Source organism: Lutra lutra, chromosome 1, assembly GCF_902655055.1.
Source record: "Lutra lutra chromosome 1, mLutLut1.2, whole genome shotgun sequence".
NCBI lineage: Eukaryota > Metazoa > Chordata > Mammalia > Carnivora > Mustelidae > Lutra > Lutra lutra.
The window spans coordinates 188,166,477-188,186,294 of NC_062278.1; the positions used below are offsets into that span (position 1 = coordinate 188,166,477).

General features: G+C 38.8%; 1 protein-coding gene across 1 annotated transcript in view; it reads left to right on the forward strand.

The window, feature by feature from the left end:
• The window catches only part of SUCLG2 (succinate-CoA ligase GDP-forming subunit beta), a 289,573-nt gene that overhangs the window by 81,230 nt on the left and 188,525 nt on the right, over positions 1 to 19,818 (forward strand). The window lies entirely within an intron of this gene.

Below are 19,818 nucleotides of genomic sequence, written 5' to 3' on the forward strand. Positions count from 1 at the left end.
AGATATAATTAAGGTTACTAATCAGTTGACCATAAGATATGGAGAGATGGAGAGTATTCTGGATTAACTTGGTAGATCCAGTGTGATCGCATGAGTCCTTATGAGCAGAAAGGGAAGGTAGAAGAGGAATTCAGAGTGGTATAGCAGAAGTCAGAGAGATTTGAAGCGTGAGAAGGATTTGTTGGACTCTTTTGACTTGAAGATGAAGAGCCATTTGTCGAGGAAATGGAAACCAATCCAGTGGGGTAAGGAACTGAGTTCTGCCAGTAACCAATGAGCTTGGAAGATGACCCTGCACCTGAACAATGTATCTCAGAACTGGCTAATACCTTGATTTTAGCCCAGTGGGCTTCTGAGCAGAGAATCTAGCCACACTGTGCCAGACATCAGCCCTGCAACACTGTGAGATAATTGAGTATTGTCTAAACCACTAAATTTGCCAGAATTTGTTACAACAGCAAAAGAAAACTGATAGAGTGGATCACTGGGGTAGAGTTACTAGGTTACATGGTTATTTGAAGAAACTTTGCTGTGGTTTGGAGCAGAGTGATGCCATGATATTTTGAAAGGATCCCCTGGGTGTGCTGAAGGAAGCCTGTTGAAGAGCCAAGGGCAGAAGTCGGGAGAGTTTTCAGGAGACAAGACCAGCAATGATGGCAACTCTGACCAGAGTCACTGTACCCGAGTTGGAGTCAGGACAAAGATATGGGTGACAGATATGGAGTCAGTTTGGCCTTCTAGGGGTGGCATGGCAGGAAGTAATGGTAGTCACCAGCCCTTGGTGACTGAACATCCCCGGACTACTAGTCAGTCTCAGATAGAGTCTCAGTCTTCAGAGGAGGAGGGAGGGGTACAGGGGACTCAGAGGTAGAGGTAAAAGAAGGGCGCTGTAAGATATTTTCCCTTTCATCATTGCATATAAATAAACACCCCCAATTCACCATTCTGGCATGGTCTAGTTACTGGTGAAGGTAATGGAAGTTTGACAGAAGTTCGACAGACAAAGTGAGGGATGCAAAAACTTGTCTTACAGGAGAAACATTATGTCTCACGTAAAAGGTGGTTTTGAGGGTGTGGAATGTCATTCACACAAATGTATGTGTGCTGTCTTGATATGCCATGCATGTTGCAAAATATCTGCATTACTTACTGTCAAGTGTTATGTGCACAACTTTAAAAGGGCATCCTTAGCTTGATTGACCTTGAGAGACAAGCAGACTCCCTAAGCTGTTTTCCTAATTTGGGTGCTGTAAGTTAATGTTTAATTCTCCAGGTTTTGTTTTTTTTTTTTGTTTTTGTTTTTTTTTTTTTACATAGACTAAGAGCAATATTTATTTTGCTCTTTTATTATATTTATATATTTATATATATATATATTATATTATTTATTTATTTTCAGCGTAACAGTATTCATTGTTTTTTGCACCACACCCAGTGCTCCATGCAATACGTGCCCTCTCTAATACTCACCACCTGGTTCCCCCAACCTCCCACCCCCCGCCCCTTCAAAACCCTCAGATTGTTTTTCAGAGTCCATATTCTCTCATGGTTCACCTCCCCTTCCAGTTTCCATCAACTCCCTTCTCCTCTCCATCTGACCATGTCCTCCATGCTATTTCTTATGCTCCACAAATAAGTGAAACCATATGATAATTGACTCTCTCTGCTTGACTTATTTCACTCAGCATAATCTCTTCCAGTCCCGTCCATGTTGCTACAAAAGTTGGTATTCATCCTTTCTGATGGAGGCATAATACTCCATAGTGTATATGGACCAGATCTTCCTTATCCATTCGTCCGTTGAAGGGCATCTTGGTTTTTTCCACAGTTTGGCAACCGTGGCCATTGCTGCTATAAACATTGGGGTACAGATGGCCCTTCTTTTCACTACATCTGTATCTTTGAACTGATGACTCACTCATTCATCATTTCGAGGTCTTAAATACACGTGTGAGTCTTAAATGCACGTGTGATGGTTAGCCATATTGGTACAAGCCATCTTTAATTGACTGAATCCATATGCTTCTTAAATACCTTCGGGTCTTTGCATACACGTTATTCTTCTCTTCCTTTGGTATATTAGTGCTCACCTCGTTCTTAGACTGTACTGCGAGAAACTTCTCTGACCTTCTACGTTCAAGTTAGAAGATACTCAAGTTGAGTTGCTGCCATTCCAGACATTTTCCTCATTGTATGCTGTTTTATCTTTGTCTTTTTCTCATCTGTCTCTTTAACTTGATTTTGAGCTGCAAAAGTTAGGGCTCAGTATTCTCCATTGTATCCCTGGTGCAAAGAACTTGACACAGGGGAGTGCTCAGCAAATATTGGTTATGTTGAAACAAAGAATCACTTTATTGCATGCCCTTCTCTTTTCAAAAAAATATGGAACATCTAATCTCTTAGAAAATTAAGAGTCCTGGGAAAGTAAATTTGTGATTGACAGACTTCCTAGTCCTTCTGACAAACAAATGTGGCAGAAGAGAGTACATTGTGTTGACTGCAGACATGTGTGTGCCCCATCTGATTGTCAAGATCCTTTTCAGCTTAAAGAAAACAGCCATGTACTCAGCACTTTTGGTCCTCTGCCTTATTAATTTGGCTCCATCTTTGGAGTCTGCTTTTGAGAAAAGACTGCCATAGGAAAGTCTTAAGACTGTGTTAAGCAGCATTGGTTGCATGCCTTAGTAACTTCCCTGGATCGCTGCACAGAGATACGTGTGTGAGAAATGTGTGTATCCATAGAGTGACTGGACAGCCAAGTATTTAAAGGATAAAGTTCTCTTCAGAGGAAGGTAACACGGTTGACTATGCAGGGTATCATGAAGGGAGAAAAAACCCTGGATATCAGGAGCACAAACTCAGCCAAATACATGGGATCTTATTTTCAGAGGGTCTTGCCCGGGCTTCCCGTTTACACACCCATAAGTTCCTGCAAACAATTCAATTTCATTTGACATTTATTGGGTTACACTTGACATTTCCAAGTGCAGTAAATATTTTTTTTTCTTTCTGACAACTCAGTTGTGAAATTATGATTGACACGCTATAATGTTCAACTGGATTGTGTTCGAAACTGACCAAGGATAGGTTTTAGAAGATGAACCAGTTCCAAATTTGGTGACCCACAGATGACATTCTGACCCTGCAAGTCGAGATAATATCAGTAGTTAATCAAGGGATGTCTCTCCACTGGTGGTTTCAGGATTCACTTCAGACTCAGAGCTTTGGCTTTGTCTATGTCTCCTACAGTGCTCTGAGGAGGCACTCAGCAAATACTGGCCAAAAGAATAGGTAAAGCCGATTTGCATGTATTTGTATCTCTCATTATTTTTTGCTTTGTTTTGCTTTTAAGATTTTATTTATTTGAGAGAGAGAGAAAGAGAGCACAAGCAGGGGGAGGGGCAAAGGGAGAGAGAGAAGCAGACTCCCCACTGAGCAAGGAGCCTGATGCAGGACTTGATCCCAGAACCCCGGGATCATGACCTGAGCCGAAGGCAGACGCGCAACCAACCGAGCCACCCAGGCTCCCTATATCTCTCATGATATTTTAATTAATTTATTTAGCCACTTTTGTCCTCAATTTAAAAAAAAAGAACAGTTAGAATTATCTCATTCACAGATTTCCGCTATTGTCAGTCTGGTTTCTGGTCTTCAGATGTGTAAGGGCAAACACACGGCCACAAACTGTGGCTTGCAATGGACTTACCTACCCATTTTACTTAAGGTGTCGTGATCATCTTTTCTTCCCAGGGACTGGAAAGCTCTTTACCATAAATATATACGAAGTCATTATTAGCTGCACTCTATCTTATTTAACCAGTCCTGTTTTCTTAAACATTAAAGGTGACTGGATTTTTCTAGTATAAACAACCCTGCCATGAACATCCTTAGTCCATGTGTCCTCTTCACTGTGGTGACTAGTCTTATCAGAGAAGAATTGCTGGTTGCTGAGGGTAGGACTTTTGACCATCTTTTGAGACTTACTGCCTCTGAGAGGCTGGGTCAGTGTACACTTTTTTAAAAAGATTTATTTATTTATTGGAGCGAGAAAGAGAACAAGGGGAAGGACAGAGGGAGAAACTCTCAAGCCGACTCCACACTGAGCACTGAGCCTGACACAGGGCTCAACGTGGGGCTCGACCTCATGGCCACGAGATCGTGACCTGAACTGAAACCAAGAGTCGCACACTCGGCTGACTTAGCTGCTCAGGTGCCCCTTATCAGTGTACAGTCTGAATCAAAGTGATAATCGAATCACTCTTCGTCAGAGTCAACGTGAACTTGTGCCTGTTTACCCACATCTTCTCAGAAGATGTGTATTGTCATTCATGTTGTTTTTATCAGCATGTCTACTGTTTTTTTGGAGATGAGTACTCATTCTGATAGAGACATAGCAAGAAGTTTGTATCATATTATTTGAGACCTAGCTGGATGCTGCCTATTGTAGCTCTTTGTACAGATGAGCTTAGATTATAGGCTCCTTGAAGATATGAATAGCCTCCTTTACATTGTGGGCCAACACACAAATAATATGTGCAAAGTTGTACACAGATAGATCTCCAGTGGCTTCTTCTTTGTGAAAGAAATTTCACAATTTGTCTCCTTGCCTCCTCAACCCTCATCTGTGGGCATTTTTCCAGTGTCTGTATTAAAAAAATCAGGAGTTATCACTCCTCTGAGTGATTCTGTTTGCTTCCTCATGCTATTCTGCTAGATATTTTACCCAAATTCCTTTTATATATCAGAGTCCACTATTCTGCTAGATATTTTACCCAAACTCCTTTTATATATCAGAGTCTGCTATTCTGCTAGATATTTTACCCAAATTCCTTTTATATATCAGAGTCTGCTATTCTGCTAGATATTTTATCCAAACTCCTTTTATCAAAGTCTACTCTGTCTTGTAGCCATCTCTTGTCTTTATCCAGTGTATTTTATGCTGTTCTGGAGAATTGATTTTTTTTAATTGTGTTATTTTAGTCACCATGCAGTACATCATTAGTTTTTGATGTGGTGTTCCAAGATTCATTGTTTATGAATAACACTCAGTGCTCCATGCAATACGTGCCCTCCTTGATTCTGTATAAAATGTTATTTTCATCTTTAAGGGTCCACATGTAATTTATTTGCATCAGACATTTATTGACTCTTATTTAAGCAAATGGTACATCTGTAAACATAGTTGAAAACAAAATAAAACATGGATTTAGGAGTGACAATCACAATTTTTGTTCCATTCCTGCTAATTCTGGCATCTTTGTGACTTGGGAAGTCACATTACTGCTTAAAGCTCTTGAATCATATGGGAATAATAGTTAAATAATCTGTCCACTTCATAAGGTCTGGTGAAGATTGAATGAAATTTCATGAATATAAAAACTCTGAAAAGAACTATAAGGTAAAGAAAAACTTAAAGGCTTTTTTGCCTTCCATGGGGGCCCAATCCAGTAGTGCAGACAACCAAGGGACTGAAGATACAGAGGCAAAGTCAGGTGGGGGACTGAGTTCCAGGCAGAGGTTCATGAAGAAGCACTGTAGGCAGTAAGGGACTAAAAGTCAGCAGAAAAAAATATGGCACAGTGGCTTTTTGGTCAGGGAAAGTGCTGGGGTCTGTATTGCCCTGGCCAGGGGTAGTCTACATAGTTCTCTCTTGGGAAATGGTTGGTTGTTTTTTTTCTGCGGTAGATGGTTTGGGAGCCTTGAGTTGAAGTTGAAGTACATGGCTAGGTTGAGAGCATGAGGCAGTAGAAGGAAAGCTCACTTCTGTCTTTTCCATGCTACTTTATTAGCTTGTGGCGTCTGCCAGCCATCCATGGTAATATTGGGTTTGTAGATACATCGCCTCAGTCTCTGTCTCTTTCTTCACAATGCTCTTGCCTCTCAAATCTCTCTCTGCCTTTCTCTTGTGAAGACAATTGTCACTGGATTTAGGGCTCACTTGCCTAATCCAGGATTATCTCATTTGGAGATACTCAACTTAGTGCCAAGATGCTTTTTCCAAATAACCTGACATTCCCCAGCTCCTTTTGGGGAGCCATCATTCAACCCTCTATAGACAGTGACTGCAAGTAAAAGAAAATTTTCTGATTATGTACAAATTTGACATTTAAATCTTGGTCTTTAGATTATAAAAATGGTGCTCTTTTCTTATATACCCTGGGGGGCAATCTTCTGCTTTAGATTAGGCCACATCCTAGTGAAAGGAGCCATGGTACTTTCCACTTATCAGATACTGTGTGCTTTTATATTCTTTATTTAATTTAACCCTTAATGGAGCCCTGTAAGGTGGGATTTTCTGCAGACTTCTATAGCACCCATTTTACAGATGAGGAAATAAAGACCTTGGCCCTACACCAAATATCAAATAATTGAAAATAAAATTCGTACATCTGAAACTATTGTAGCACTATGTGTCAACTATACTCAAATAAACAAAAATAAATAAATTTTAAAAAAACCCCACAAAGTTCTGTTTGGCTATCTTAGCCGATGAGCTCTACAGAACAAGAGCACAGTGATCCTACTAGAAAAGTCTGGCATATAGTTCAGATTTATGTTTGCAGTGTCTACCTGTGATATGAATGAATTATCATGAACAGGGGGCAAGATGCTCTCTCTGGGCTTCTGCTCAACCACAGTATGCTTTATTATAGGAAGTTTGGTGTTTTTAAAGTCTTGTAATACAATTGACCCCTGAACTGCCTAGGTTTGAAATGAGTGGGTCTGCTTATACGTGGCTTTTTCCAATAAACATGGTACAGTCCTGTAAGTGTATTTTTTCTCTCTTATGATTTTAAGAATATTTTCTCTCTCTAGCTTACTTTATTATAAGAATACAGTACCTAATACATACAAAATATGTATTAATCAATTGTGTATGTTATCAGAAGGCTTCCAGTCAACAGTAGGCTTTTAGAAATTCAGTTTAGGGAGGAGTCAAAGTTTTAGGCAGATTTTTGACTATGGAGAGGTTTGGTGCTCCTAATCTCCATGTTGCTCAAAGGTCTGCTGTGTAGTCATATGGCATTTGTGGAATTAAATAAGGACTAAATAAAGCAAGGTTGTACAAAATTATAAAATTTCCAATATATTGAGATTTGCCAGAGAATATACTAGTTTGATGGTTTTCCCTCCCTCCCTTCTTCCTTTCTTTTGCTTTTCTTCCCTTTTTCATTTTTCTGTGTGTGTGTGTCTCTCTCTCCCTTCCTTCCTTCCTCCCTTCCCCTCCACCCTTCCTCCCTCCTTCTCTTCCTTCCTTTCTCTCTCTCTCTTCCTTTCTCTATTATGCTTTCTCTCTTATTGCCCTAGCTTTTCAGTCTTGTGTTATACTGACTGACACCTATGACTTAAATATTTGTAATACATCTACTTTTCTCAGAATGCTAGGCACAATTTTACCTGCTACTCAATGTCATGTGTTCTACTTTTCTTTCTTTTTTTTTTTTAAGTACTAGCATGGTTCTTAAAGATGCATTGAGATCTGGTTGACAGTTGGCATGGTCTCCATTTCCCATACTGTGTTCATATTTTATTTTTCTACAACAAGATTCTGATTTGTTTGAAAGCCTTGAAGTGCTAGATTAAGGGAATGGCAGCACGGAATAGCACTGTGCTCCCAGAATAGTCTTTCCTCTCAGGGGGGAATGAGCTAGGTCAGAGCCCCTTTTGGAGGTTTCTTGGTTTGTGATTTGACTTCAGTAAGCTTATTTAAATCTGTTTGGAACCCCCCACCCCTGTATTTTGTATTACATGCAATGTAAGTGATAAGGGTTTTTTTAATGGTGAGAAATAATACTTGTAGTTCTGCAGGGCGGAGTATTAGACTATGATTACTATGTTAGTCTCATCCAATTTCAAGTTTCACTGCAGAAAAACAAAGTTCTACGAGCACTTGGCATTAATTAAATTAGGTGTAGAGAACTTATTCCCACTTAAATTAATGCCACTTGACATTCTAAATTCTTCTACTCTTAATCTCATAATTGCATCATTTTGCCATGATTTATAAATTGTGAACTTGGACCCTTTATCCTCCTGAAAACTGAATTATAAAAAGATTGGCTAATGAGGAAGTGAAACTATTTTATTTTCAGCTTTATTTTAATATAAATTCTGATATACATATACTAAAATTTATAATTACTCTCTTTTTTTTAGAAAATTTTAGGATTTCATGATATAAATTTCAGCCTTTGGAATGAACCGCAGTCTAACCAGGGGCTTCTGGACCTTTTTTAGAACCATAGCCTCCCCTGTGGCTTCCCCATCTTGCAGGAATGGGTGGGCCCCCTCTGTCTTCTCTGAGGCCCAAGCTGAACCACACCAGACCTTCTGAGGGTCAGGCTCCTCTCATCAATTTCTGTTAAGTTCTGACCTGTGAGAAAAAGGAGACAGAAGACAGAGAAAGCCTGCAGCTAAATTCCTGGTGTGCTGTTCCTTCCGTCTTCTCTCTGTCTCCTACCTCATGGACTGTTCCTAGACACAGTGGTCGCTGTGGCCTTCCTGGTGACATCCCTTCTTCCAGGGAAAGTGAACCAGCTGTGCTCTCTCCTGAAGCCCTGGCCACCTTGGCAACACATACTGCTTTGTATTCCTTTCCTTCCTGCAGACATCTCTGCCCCCTCCCTCTCACCCTGGCTTGCCAGAGATTCCACCCTAAAATACAGAATATACTTGTCGTATACTTTTACAAAAAATATGCTCTCATTTTTCAGATAAGCCAGTATAAGGCATTTTGAAAACATACATTTTTATCACTATTTTGTCTAAATATTGATTAGATAACTAGATAAAGTCAGCAGACACAAGCTTTTATTCTTAATGAATAAATTTCATCAATTTCTTTACCTCTTGGATACGAAAATAGCCTTTTAAATTTTAAATATATATATGTATATGTACATATATATATTTAAGTTAAGCTTAAATTATTTATATACATATATAAATTTATATACATATGTGATATATGAAATCTGTATTCCTGTGTGTTGATTATATTATCCAATTTATGCTATTCATTATGCAATGTATAATCATCTTTTTTTATTTAGAGATTTTATTCATTAGAGAGAGAGAGCAGGGGGAGAGGGAGAAGCAGACTCCCCGCCGAGTAGGGAGCCCAACATGGCTCTCAATCCTAGGACCCTGGGATCATGACCTGAGCTGAAAGCAGACACTTATCTGACTGAGCCACCCAGGCACCCTATAATTAATCATCTTAATGAAAAGTAAGCATGTGATTTATTTTTAAGCGGGAGAACTTTAAGATGTTATTTTATGACCAAATCAGAGAAATAATCACACAGAAAAAGGAAGATACAGAATAACCCCCTAGCCTTCCTCTACCCCATCCACTCTCACCAAGCTCTCTTCACTTGGTTGTAAGGGTATGCTACTTCTTCAGCTTCCTCCTAAATTTCTTAAGATTAAGAACTAAAGTGAGTCCCCTTCCCTCTTCTTGGCCTTTAGTTCTTTGGACACATGGAGATTTGATTGCATTACCCAGTAAAATAAAATGGAAAGAGTAAGTGCATGTAAAATATCTAAGATAATGACTGGCTAGACTACACTGTGGCTGGCCCTCTGGCCCGGAGCTGTACCAGAGTCCTGCCATTACTGAAAAGGCAAGATCCAGTTTAGATGGAGGCTCTGATAGAGCTTCCGTGGCTATCAGATTTTTGTCCAGAGCATTAAAGAAAAACATTCTGTAGGGTTTCCACTGGTCAAACTGCCACCAAGCTTTAAGTGTCTGCATCACAGTAACCAGACGTCTTTTATTTAGCATTTAGAAGCTAGGAAAAGGTAATATTTAAAGCAAATTTTCTTTTCACGCATCATTGCTTTTCTGTCTTCTTTCGCTTTATCTGATTCTCCCGCAGCTGGTGATTCTACTTAAGACTTAACAGAGGTGCTCTCTGAATCCTAACTTTTTTAAGAGCATAGCTTTGTAGTCTTAAAAGTCCTTTTATTTATGATGCTGGCATGATCTTAGATATCTGGAAGTACTACTTATTTATTTTTATGTTCAGCATGGGGTTTTTATGACTCTTCTTTAATTTTCTTATAGAGTTTGTGATTCTCTTCTCAACAGCTTATTTTTTATCGCAAGGTGAACTTCATTCTTAACTGCTGTAGGTGAACTTAATTCTTTACCTATGCTATCCACTTGGGTAAGGTCAACCTGCAGAGTTGTTTACATTTGGGTGATCAGTCCAGTTTGAGGTGGTTGTTTTTTTTTTTTTTTTTAAATCACTGTTCTGGTATTGATAGTAGAAGTTCATTTGAACAATTTTGTTACCAATTCTCCATGAGAATTGAAGTGCTCAAGCTATGAGTCAAGTGAACGATAGTATTTTCTGTCTTCTCAACTGACTTGCTTTTTCCCCCTAACCCATTTGGCCACAGATGTTTATATTTAGCTGGCAGAGTGGAAATAACTCTCAAGTGGAATTCTCTAAAATCAACAGTTGGGGAAAATGTGATACTCAATAAGGTTCTTTGAGAAGGTTTCTCTTTTCCTTGAGATGATCTCCATCTTGCAGAGCAGAGCAGTTTTCTCAAGCAGAGGGTGTTCTTGACATTTTCCCAAACCGTTGCAGCTCCTCAAGATTGCTCTGGGAATTTAAATACGTTTATCTAAATTCATCTATCTGTTTGCTATTTAAAGAGAAGAATGTTTCAACACATTTGTGAATGGGAAGTATTTCTTAAAACTGTTCGGTTCTCAATTGGGAAACTTTCCTAAGTCTACCTTTTTTCTGTAAAAATTGTGCAGATTGTTTACTGGCCCATGTGAAATGTTACTGTATTTTTGCTTTATGCAAATCATATCATAGCGTAATTTGTCTTTCCCTTCAAAGAGGGTCTCTGGGTTATGAATGAATGACTTTTCTGAAAACTCAATGAAACTGTCCCACAGAGGAGGCTTGATCTGTGATTTCTTGGGGAGACCTATGCTGAGGAGTTCTGTCCTCTGTTCACCTCTCTGTTGATTGGGGAATAATTATGTTTACATAGTTATAGTACATCCACACAAACTTGTGTACAAATAGCAAAGAAACCTGTCTTTTCCATTATATCCAGCCAACTGTGGTTATCTAGAAAGCCAGGATAAAAATGGCTCAGATGTCCATGGAACTGGATATCCAGTTCAGCCGTCTTTATGGATGTGTATTTTATGTGTAGAGAGTGGCATGATGGGAAATGCCCCTTTTTTCTAGTTGAGTTCATTATAGACCAGAGAACAGCTTCCCAGATTCTATCAGATGCTGACTTTGTCATTCATTTTCTTCAGATTTGTCTGGATGAAATTTAGTTTTTATCCTTAAATTCATTATTCATGGCATAATTTTGATAATTTTCTCAGATCTTATACTTTATACTGGGATGCTTCTCATGGATTTCATGGCTGTTTTTCATTTTTATAAATGATTTTTTAAGCAAGTCTATGGAAGAATGTTTTTCACAGCATAGTTTTCTCATTTCAGGTATACGGTTTGAGGACTTATAGCAACTTTGTTGAGTTGTGCAACCATCATCATAAGTTTCAGAACATTTTTATCCCTCCACCCCCAGTAAGATCCCCACTGCCATTTATGGTTAATCCTTATTCCCACTCCCATCTGCAGGCAACACCTAATCTACTTTTTCCCTCTAAATTTGCCTCTTCTGGATATTCCATTTATATGAAGTCATATGGCCTTTTGTATCTGGCTACTTTTGCTTAGCTTAATGTTTTTGAGGTTCATCCTTGACAGCCTGTGTCAGTAGTTGTTTCTCTATCACTGGATATTGTTCCATTGAATGGGTAATACTACATTTCGTCTGTTCATTCACCAGTTGGCAGACATATAGATTGTTTCCAATTTGGGGCCATTGTTAATAATGCTGCTGTGAATATTCATGTTTGGGTCTTTGTGTGGTTGTATTTTTTCATTTCTCTTGGTTAGTTACCTAGTATGGGAACTTATGAGTCATATGGTAACTGTGTTTAACTTTTTTGAGAAACTACCAGACTGTTTCCCAAAGTAATGTACTATTTTACATTTCTATCAGCAGTATAGGAGGTTTCCAATTTCTTTATATCTTCACCAATATTATTTTCTGTCTCTTACAGTATAGTTATTCTAGAAAGTGTGGAATGGTAGTTCATTGTGGTTTTCATTTGCATTTTACTACCAACATGATGTTGTGCATCTTTTCATGTACTTACTTATTAGCCATTCATCTAAATTCTTTGGCAAAGTGGTCATATCTTTGACCCATTTTTTGATTGAATTTTGTCTCCTTATTATTGAGTTGTGAGTGTTATTTATAAATTATGGAGCCAAGTCCTTTGCTGGATATGTGTTTTGCAATTTTTTTCTCCCAGACTCTTGCTGGTCATTTCATTTTTCTAATGTTGGTGTTTAGTGCAGAGGTTTAGAGTTTTAATGAGGTTCAACTTAACAGCTTTTTTCTTTCTTGAACTGTGTGTTTTGGATGTCATATCTAGGAAGTTTTTACCATACCCAGGTCTCAAAGATTTTCTCCTAAAGACTTTATTATTTTTAGCATTTACATTTAGGTCCATGATCCCCCTTGAGTCTGTTTTAATATACAGTATAAGTTGAAGATCTATGTCCCATCACCTTGTGATTGTTCCTGAGTCATTTTTTTAAAGCAAACTATGCTTCCCCCAGTCAGTTGGCTTGTCAGTTTTTTAAGTATAAGGATTTATTTCTAGATTCTCAATTCTGTCCCATTTATCTGTATACCTTTATATCAGGGGGTAGGCAGAAAAATAACCCCCCAAAGTTGTCCATGCTCTTAAGCCTCAGAACCTGTGACTATCTTGGTTTATATGGCAAAGGGAATTTTGCAGATATGATTATGTATGAATGCTGAGATGGAGCGCATCCCCGGCCCCTGGGTGGGGTCAGCCTAATCATACAAGTACTTGAAAGTGGAGAATCTTTCCATGGTAAGTCAGAGATACAAGATAAAAAAGGAGGAAATATGCACTTGAATATGATAAGGACTTGACCCACTGTTACTGGCTTTGAAGATGGAGGAAAGCAGTCACCAGCCAAGAAATGTATATGATCTCTGGATGATCTCTAGAACCTGGAAACAACTTTGAGCTGACAGTCAGCAGGAAAACAAGGGTCTCAGTACTACAACTCCAGGAACTGAATTCTGTTAATAATCTAAATGGAAAAGGACACAAATTCAGCCCTACATCCTCCGAAAAGTCACACAGCCCTACTAGCACCTTGATTTTAGCCCAGCGAAACTGATTAAGTATGAATATTCCTCTATTCCTGGATGTTTTAACCTGGAGTATGTACTCCTGTGCTGCAGAATGAGAAGTAGCTTATTCCTAAGCAGTCGTCAAGCCCACTTTACTGCTCTGGGTTGTATCATTCACTGAAAGTGGGAGAGAATCTTTATTCCTTGTTCAGACTATGGCTGTAAACCACGTTCTGTTGTCAAACAATTATGCCCTGCGTATATATTGCAACAACACTCATGTTTTAATTTTGTGCCAGTTCAAGCAAAAATTGGTAATACTGCTGTTTATAAGCTGAAGAAAGAACCATTTTAATTATTCATTTATTCATTTATTTGTTCCTCCAGTTGCTGTTACACTTTTCATCCATTTGGCCATCTGTCCATCTGTTCTTCCATCCATCCAAAAGATACAAATTAACACATACAGCATGCCATATGATAGATTTGGGGGCCTAAGAGGGAAAAGTTATGTCCTTTGCATGAAGAATTCATATGGGTGGAAAGTGGTGGAAGACAGATTAAAAAAGGAAAAAAAACTGAACTTTTCTGTTCTCAGATGTAACGTGCATAGATGGTTCTATGACCTGAATGATTTCAGTCATTCATTATGGGCAATTTGTAATCTTTTGGAGATGGGTCATACAGGAGGAATTTGTTTTTCCATGGACTGCTTGGTACTGCCAGCTCTGGATTGTTTGGTTTATTGTCCCTTGTCATTGCTTCTATCATAACTCTCATGTGTGATATAAACTTTGTTTCTTGTAGAAAATGGACATGCACAAAAGCTACCATGAGTGGTGATGATAAGGAAAAAGAAAAAAATGCTCAGGGTACAGAAGACAAATGATGCATTGAAAGAAATATTTAATTCGTTGGCAGCTCCAGATTCATGACCTCAAGGAGTCATCTATCTGTTCTGTAACAAATCAAGAAAACTTGATTTGTGAACCTGTTTTTACCAGTGTTTCAGCCAGTTCAAAAAAAAATTTTTTTTTAATGGATTTCATGATGTAAGGAAAATAAAGTGGCATATAGTGAATATTCAGCTAGTGCTCATTTGGTCCAGAGTTTTTGCTAACTGATTTTAATGTGTGATTTTATTTTTCCCATAAATAATCCTTTGGAATAAATCCTATTATTAGTTTCATTTTAAAAATGAGAAAATTGAGAGCAAAATTTTGGATGGTTTGTCTACCCAGTGTCAAACGAAGGTGGTTTTTGTGGATGTGGCATTTAAACATTGTCCCCTTGGAGTTCAGGGTCCTCTCTCCTCACTGTTGTAGAGATGTCATCTCACATCTGGGTGATCGCCCAGCGATAGTCAAGTATATAATGCTGGGTTTTTTAAACTTCACATTATGTATAATTGGGTCAGATAATTCTTTTTTAAAAAATATTTTATTTATTTATTTGACAGAGAGATCACAAGTAGGCAGAGCAGCAGGCAGAGAGAGAAGAGAGGGGGAAGCCGGCTCCCCGCTGAGCAGAGAGCCCGACGCGGGGCTCAATCCCAGGACCCTGAGATCATGACCAGAGCTGAAGGCAGAGGCTTAACCCACTGCGACACCCAGGCGCCCTAGGGTCAGATAATTCTTTGTTGCGGGGCTGTCTGTGCATCATGCCACAGTGAGCAGCCTCCTTGGCCTCTACTCAGTAGATGCTGAGAACAACGCTTCATTGAGACAACTAAAAATGTCCAGGCATTGCCAGATATTCTGGGAGGGACAGTATTGCCCTGACTTTAGAACCACTGCGATTACCAGGCAAATTAGGACTGTGTGCTGTGGTGCACTGAGAAGAAAATCATGGTTAAAATGTTTCAGGTAGGTAGAAGAAATATTAGAGATCGTGGTATCTGAGATTGTTTCCCTTCCAGAGTTAGTGTTAGAGGGCTTAGTCTCCAAGACCATCTTCACTTCTGACATCAGATTGAGTTTTGGGCTTCCCCAAAACCACGTATTTTCATGGTTTGCTAAACGGCCTTGCAGAGCTCACTGAAAGCTGTTATCCTCATGGTTATAGTTTATTACAAAGAAAGGATACAGATTAAAATTAGCATAAGGCAGGGCATGGGAGGGTTCCATACATGCAGTTCCTTTGCCCCTTCCCTGTAGAGTCAGGACATGGGACCTTCCCCACACTGATGTGTGACATTACACACAATATTACCAACAAGAGGGCTCTGTTACGTAAGCATGGTTGGTTGGTCGATTGATTGCCCATGTCTTGATTTCAGCTTCTGTGTGTCCCAGAGTCCCCACTCTAAAACACATGGTTGGTCTTTCTGGCATGGCCAGCTCTTACCCTAAGACTATTGGGTATGGTTGGGCTCATCCTAACAGCCCTTGCCCTAAACAAAGATGCTCTCTATCAGGAATGATACGATTACTTTTCAGAAGGTGAGGGAAAAGTCCAGACTGTTCTTTGGGCATGATCAAGTTCTTTATTACACGATCCCTGAGAAAAGAGCAGGTGTTCACCTGTAGTTGAAGGAACATGGCATGTATCCTCAGCTAGTAGCAATTCAGGGATAATGTAAATGGCAGGCATATCAAGCTTACTATATATAATTTTAAATATATATGTGTATATCACATGGCATTACATATATATCGCATATATGTAATATATATTACATGAGATACACATGTATATATGATACATATACTACATATGGATACATATACATGATGCACGTATATGGCATTACATATATATGTCATGATATATATAATATATATAAATATAATACAGAAATATGATTCTCACAGTTTTGAGGCTAGACTTCCAAGATCAAGGTGTCAGCAACGTTGATTTCAAACTGAGGCCTTTCTCCTTGGCTTACAGATGGGGGCCTTCTCTCTGTGTCCTCACATTCTCTTTTCTCTGTGTCCACCCATCCCTTATGTCTCCCTCTTCTTATCAGGACACCAATTACAATGGATAAGGCTCCACCCTAATTACCTCATTTATTTCATTGGGACTTCAACATATGAATTTGGGGTGGGGGGGACAAAATTTCAGCAATGACATTCTGTCCTCTAGTCTCCCCTGTTTCAGTTCATGTCCTTTTTGCATGCAAACTATACTCATCCCATTCCCAACAGCCCCACATGTATTGAACCATTCCAGCATCATCTCTGAAATCTTATCTAAATGTCTAAGTCAGCCACAGGTGACACTCTAAGTGTGATTCATCTTGAAGCAGTATCCTTTCCACCTGTGAAGCTATGAAACCAGACAAGTTTTCTGTTTACAAAGTATAAGGTGGAGACAGGCATAGGAAAGAAATTCCCATTCCAAAAGGGAGAAATCAGAATGAGGAAAGAGAGCACATGTTTCAAGGAAGTCTAAAACAGATTCTGTTAGGTTTTAAGGCTGAAGAATAATGTTTTTTGTTTTTTTGTTCCAATGGTGCTCTATCCTTTGAGACCACTGGGGTTACAGCCCTTCCTTTTAGGCCCATTGGGGGCAGCATTGTTGCTCTCTCAGTAAATATGATTAGATCTGTATATCCAGAAAGAAATATTAAGTCCCTCTTGATCCTCATATTCTTAGCGTTTACAGTCAAGTTGGGAAAACAGGGATCTGTTATTGCAAATAATTTTAACAAACTAGTCTAATAATCAAGGAGTTTTAATAAACAGTAATTCTATGATTGCTAGAGAGATTATGTTCTAAGATTTTAGAAATTTTGATCCAGAATATACTGAGGGAATTTTTGTAATTTTTCTTGGCCTCATATTTTGTGAGAAATTGTTGACTTAATGAATTATAAAAGGAGAGAATTAATGCATTTGCTTTGGTAAGGTTGAGAATTTCAGGATTCCAGATAGGATTGGGGGGTCATAAAAGAAAAGCTCAATAGTCCCGTCATCATCCCCAAATAGGTTTCTAATGTAGTTTTAACCTAGGTTTAAGAATGTTTTTCCCAAATAGCTCCCAATTTGTTTGGAGAGCTTTTAATATTTATTTTTAAAAGCTTCCTACTTTTGGAAGAATGAGGCAAGATAACTTGAAAGATTCATAGTTTGTGTTCAGAAAATATTTGTGACTTTTCTTTAAAAAATGAGTCGCTTGTCCACACAAAAACTTGCACACAGATATTTACATAGCAAATTCACTCATAATTGCCAAAGCTTGGAAGCAACTGAGACATCCTTTGGTAGGTGAATGGATAAATAAACTGTGGAAATCCAGATAATGGAATATTTTTTAACTAAAAAGAAAGGAGCTGCCAACCCATGAAAAGACATTGAAGAAACAAAAATCCCTATTAGTAAGTGAAAGAAACCAATCTGAAAAGGCTACATACTGTATAATTCCAATCATATGACATTATGGAAAAGGCAAAATTGTGGAGACAGTAGAAAGAACATTGGTTGCCGGGGGCTTGGGGGAGGAGAGGATGAGTAGGCAGAGGACAGATGATTTTTAGGGGAGCGAAACTATTCTGTGATACCATAATAATGGATACATGTCATTATACATTTGTCCAAACCTATAGGATGTACCACACCAAGAGTGATTCGTAATGTAAAGTGTGGACTTTGGGTGATTATGATGCCACTGTAGGTTCCTCAATTATACCAATGGCACCCTCTGGTGGGGGATGTAAACAATGGTGTAGGCTGTGCGTGGGGATATGGGGTGTATGAGAAATTTTCATACTTACTGCTAAATTTTGCTATGCACTTTAAACTGGTCTCAAAAAATAAAATCTATTAAAAAAAAACCAAAAAACAGGGGCGCCTGGGTGGCTCAGTGGGTTAAAGCCTCTGCCTTCAGCTCAGGTCATGATCCCAGGGTCCTGGGATCGAGCCCCACGTCGGGCTCTCTGCTCAGCAGGGAGCCTGCTTCCTCCTCTCTCTGACTGTCTCTCTGCCTGCTTGTAATCTCTGTCTGTCCAATAAATAAATAAAAATCTTAAAAACAAAAAAAACCAAAAAAAAAAACCACAAAAAACATAAAACAACTCTCTTAAGTTTTCATTAAGACCAGGATGTTGAAAGCCTTTGCTCTCTCACATTTTCGCTCTCATTTGTCTCTTTCTGTGTTGCTATGGAACATCAGGCTTATGTAGGATCAAAGAATCATATTGCTTTTTAGTCTTTTACTTATTTTTCATCCTTTCCTTACTTTCTACATTAAAATTTATTGATGCTCTTCCTTCAGAGTTAAGAGCCAGCTGGGTCTCACCATTTGGTTGAAACCATACCCCTCAATCTTTCCTCATTTGTGGGATCATTTCAGATTTTCCTTATTCTGTTGCCTTTTGTGTAACACAAGTCCCCTTTTCTTTGGCACATTTAAGCCCAACAGTGAATTTTTCTTAAATTGAAAAATGTTCAGTGACTCTAACACCACAGTTCTTTTGCCATTGTTGCCTCCTGCTCTTGAGCAACAAAAGTCACGTAAGACTGGTCTCCCTAGTGCCCATGTTTTCTATTTTGGTGGAGTTTTATTTCTACCAATGCTTCTTGAGAGAGCTTATTAACTCCCATCTTTATTCTTAGCTGAGGTGGCTAATAGGGTTATCATCACCATCTTTTCTTTTCTCTCTATCTCTTTTTGGGGTTACATGCAATTGAATTAACTTTCCAGAGTGATAGTTCCTGAAAACATTTTCTGAAGAACAAAGAGACAGACTTTCTTTGTATATAAATAAAGAAGATGGTTTATGCTGAATGAATGAAGAACCTTTTAATAAAACATTGCCCCTCCTCTACTTTGGTTCGTCTGGGGAAAAAAAATCAATTTTATGTTCTTCAGGTGCAAAGAAAGATCAAAAGGAAAAGCTGACAGTCTCAACAGAGACTTTCAACAGAGGGCAAGGTGGGACGTCTAACTTAGGCTCTGTTTCTCTGGTAGACTTTAAGCAGCCTCTTTCCAAATGGAATAAATTGGAGAGAGACTCGAGTTTTCTTCTGTGACATTGGAAAGAAGAGTGAACAGAACAAAAAGATTGCCAAAATGTTTTCAAATTCCTGTTTGTTGTCTTGAAATTTTTCGCATTAGTATAGTTCCACCCTATTAAAATACAGAATATCTTACCTTTTAAAATATTATATTATTCTCACGGTGCCTTGGTGGCTCAGTTGTTAAGCGTCTGCCTTTGGCTCAGGTAATGATCCCAGGGTTTCTGGGATCAAGCCCCTCATGGAGCTCCCTGCTCAGTGGGAAGCCTGCTTCTCCCTCTCTCACTCCCCCTGCTTTTGTTCCCTCTCTCGCTGTGTCTCTCTCTATCAGAAAAATAAATTTTAAAAAAATACTGTGTTATTCTCAATGGGGAAAAACAGAGAGCTTTTCCCCTAAGGTCAGGAACATGGCAGGAATGTCCACTATCACCACTGCTGTTCAACATAGTACTAGAAGTCCTAGCCTCAGCCATCAGACAACAAAAATAAATTAAAGGCATCTGAATCAGCAAAGAAGTAGTCAAACCCTCACTCTTTGTAGATGGTATGATTCTTTATGTGGAAAACCTAAAGATTCCACCCTAAAACTGCTAGAACTCATATAGGAATTCAGTAAACTGTCAGA